Source organism: Neophocaena asiaeorientalis, unplaced genomic scaffold (genome assembly GCF_003031525.2).
Source record: "Neophocaena asiaeorientalis asiaeorientalis breed wild unplaced genomic scaffold, Neophocaena_asiaeorientalis_V1.1 scaffold721, whole genome shotgun sequence".
Taxonomy (NCBI): domain Eukaryota; kingdom Metazoa; phylum Chordata; class Mammalia; order Artiodactyla; family Phocoenidae; genus Neophocaena; species Neophocaena asiaeorientalis.
Genome location: NW_020175365.1, coordinates 221287 through 224987, shown reverse-complemented (window position 1 = coordinate 224987; position 3701 = coordinate 221287). Strand labels below are relative to the sequence as shown.

Below are 3701 nucleotides of genomic sequence, written 5' to 3'. Positions count from 1 at the left end.
ATTAATTTCTTTATCTAGAATCGATGCAGAATTTTTTTTCTTCTATCTGCTCTGGGCAGATTTATCTTCCTTTTTTGTGACATTTTCTCTTCTAGTTCTTTTTCTTTCATATCTAGCTCTTGTTTCTTTTTAGTTAAAGTATCCAAGTGTTCTTTTTGTTTTTCTTCAAAATGCCATTTCTCTTGTTTTTGGTTATCCACTTCAGAATCATCAGGGTTTGAGTCATCCTTAAGTGGATCTGCTAGCTGATTAATTTTCAGTTTAATTGCATCATCATACTTGTTTTCTGCTTCTATTTTCAGACTTTTAAGATGCTCCATGTTTTCTTTTTGTTGTTCCATATTTTTCTCAACTATTTTCATTTTCATTTTATTTTCTTGAGGCTCATCTTCCAAAGTTGCAACATCTGCAGACTGGAGTTCTTCTATATTCTCAAGTTCCCACATTTTAGAAATACTTTTTCTTATTTTTATCTTAACTCTTTATAATGTAGTTGGCACCTTCTAAGAAAATTTTCATTGTGTTTAATATCCTTTCCAAGGATAGACAAATGTTGGTGAAGATTTAATATCTGGGCTTACTTATTTTCATCCTCCTTCTCCAAGTCAGTTTGAAATAAATCCACATCTCTGCTTAGAAACTTAGGTCTTATATTTTCAGATAAATAATAATGTCCCACAAAAACCTGATCACCATCAGCAGTAAAAGCTACAGTTCTTGGCTAGCTTTGGGACTGCATTACTGCACAAGCTACACAATTATTTTTGACTAGTAGCACTGTCTCTATGCCTCTCATGTCAGTTAGGCTGTTTGCAACAACTGCATTTTCTATTTCTAAATCTGTCAGAACTGTTGGAAACTGGATGATAAGCAGCTCTGTGTCTAACATCATACGTCTTATTCCAAAACTCAGAAAATATTATCTGTGGCTTGGTGAATAAAACCTTTTCATCAGTGCCTGAAGCATTCTTTCATCAGCATGATTATGGCAACAATAGCTTTGCAGAAGTCCTTTTAAGCAAGGTTCAGTAGCCAGAGCACCCTCAGGGTCCCAAAGATGAATGCAAGCTCCTGAAGAGCCTATGGGTTTATAGGTAAAATGTCCACATCTATAAGCTCATCTCTGGCTTTGAGAAGAGTTGGACCATGAGGGTCAAATCCTTTTAGTCGATCAGTATTACTTTCAGTTCTTTCAGTTGTTGCTGATTATAGTTCAGCATATACTTCACATCTAATTTTTCTCTCAATTCTGGTATGTTCCTCTTTGTTCTTTTCTATGGCTAAAACTGTTCAATCTCTTGATTGAACTTTCTTGATCCTGTAAGGCCTTTACACTCTCTCCTTTTTAATATATATAATTTTTGTTTGATTATAGTTGATTTAAAATGTGTTTCTGCTGTACAGCAAAGTGAATCAGTTATACATATATCCACTCTTTTTTAGATTCTTTCCCATATAGATCATTACAGAGTATTGAGAAGTGTTCTCTGTGCTATATAGTAGGTCCTTATTAGTTATCTTTTTATATATCAATCCCAATCTCCCAATTTATCCCTCCCCCTCTTCCCCCCAGTAAGCATAAGTTTGTTTTCTACACCTGTGACTATTTCTGTTTTGCAAATAAGTTCACTTGTACCATTTTTTTAGATTCTACATATAAGCGATAGCATATGATATTTGTCTTTGTCTGACTTACTACACTCAGTATGGCAATCTCTAGGTTACACTAGGTTACACTCTCTTTTTTTTTTTTTTTTGGCGGTACGCGGGACTCTCACTGTTGTGGCCTCTCCTGTTGCGGAGCACAGGCTCCAGACGTGCAGGCCCAGCGGCCATGGCTCACGGGCCCAGCCGCTCCGTGGCATGTGGGATCTTCCCGGACCGCGGCACGAACCCGCGTCCCCTGCATCGGCAGGCGGACTCTCAACCACTGCGCCACCAGGGAAGCCCTACACTCTCTTTTAACTAAGATAATTTTTTTGCCTTTTCAGCTGCTCCAGTTCCAAAGATTGATTAGTACTTTTTTTTTTTTTTTTAGTTCTTCAATTCTTTTGCAAAGCTACTCATCATCTTTCTTTAATGTTCAATATGCATTTAGGGAATGGTTATATAAAACTTCAGCTTCATTATAGGCCCTTTTCTTAGGAGTAACATCTCCTTTCAATACCATACATTTTGGTGTTCAGGCAGTTGTCTCTTGACTAATCTTTTCTATTTTATCTTGAATATCCTTGTATTTTTTCTGCTTCATGAAGTCTGGCCTACTGTTTTTCCATTTTCCTGTCAAGTCTAGCAGCACGATCTTCTTCAATTTTTATATTATCTCTGATAGCACTCACTTGTTTTTCAGTTTCATTGACCACTGCCCAAGGCATTTCACATTTCAAGTATGTTAAATTAGCCTTCATTATACTTACACTAGCAATGCTTTGTAAACGTCTTCTTTCTCTAAACACTGGCACTTTAGTTCAGTAAATTACTCTTCCTTGATTTATCTACTCCTTTGTTCTTTGTTTCCATAATGTATAAATAATCTTTCTTCATCTGTTCAAGTGGGGTTGCTTTCATGAAGAATTTGTATTTGTCTCCCTCAATTTTAGATAGCTATAACTGGTTGCTCATCTCTTGTGTTAAAACAGAAACTGGATTAACAATCCTAGTCACTAGGATGTAAGCTAGGATTAACTGTAATTAGCTCTTCTTTCCTAGTAGAAACCATGTTTCCGTTTCACTTTTTAGTTTATAAGATCAACTTCCGTCCATGCTGATGAGACGTCGCACAGCTGTAGAGTCACCATACACATTAGTTTTATAGGCATCACCTCCACTGTTCCTTAATGTTATTGAGACAGCTGCTGAGTTCCATTGTTGCCAGCAACAAAGTTGATATTAGAACCAAATTTAAAGGGTGTAAGCATGGAATGACACATGAAGTTTCTTAGCTGAATACTCTCAATTATCCCAATTTCTCCTGCAAAGTAGAAGTATCATTAGTGAAAGAAACTGTACATTCATCTTCCTCACTTTATCAGAATCCTCCAGCTCTTGTCTCAGTCTTTTGGCATTTTTAGGAGAGAAGTTTTCTTCCTCTCTTTTGGCCATCAGGTCTCAAACAAGACAAAGTCTCCTCAAGGAACCAATCAGTGGGACTGTCATGGTGCAATCCTATGCTAAGGCTACTCTGGGAGTGTCCTGGCCTTGCCTGGCCGCCATTGGCCCCCTGGAACCGCGTGCCTGCCGCCTGGTGCTCTGCACCTGCCTCTGCTGTTTTTCTAATTTCATGAGACATTTTTAGATCATAAGTTTTTCCGTCTTCCTTCTTTCCTAATATGTGTATTTTATATGCTGTAAATTTCCCTCTCAGCATGGCTTTTACTGCATCTCCCAACTTGTGACAGGTGGTACTTTCAAGTGTTAATCCGTTTAAAATATTTTCTAATATCCTTAATGATTTCAATGTTTGAACAATGCACTATGTAGAAATGTATTTCTTAATTTACAAATGTGTGAATTTTCTACTTAAAATTTTATTCATTTCTAGCTTAATTCCACTGTGGTCAGAGAGTATGCTCAGTATCATTTCAGTTCTTTGAAACTTGTTGAGAGTTGCTTTGTGGTTCAGCATTTGGTCAGCTTTGCTTAATTTTCCATGTATACTTGAAAAGTTCTACTTTCCCCTAGAATTTGCCTGTTCATTCCTG

The 3701-nt window shown here is 37.0% G+C and overlaps 1 pseudogene; it reads right to left on the bottom strand.

Moving 5' to 3' along the window:
* Positions 1 to 424: 424 nt before the first annotated feature.
* On the bottom strand, positions 425 to 3102 carry LOC112413670 (structural maintenance of chromosomes protein 6 pseudogene; annotated as a pseudogene).
* Positions 3103 to 3701: the final 599 nt, after the last annotated feature.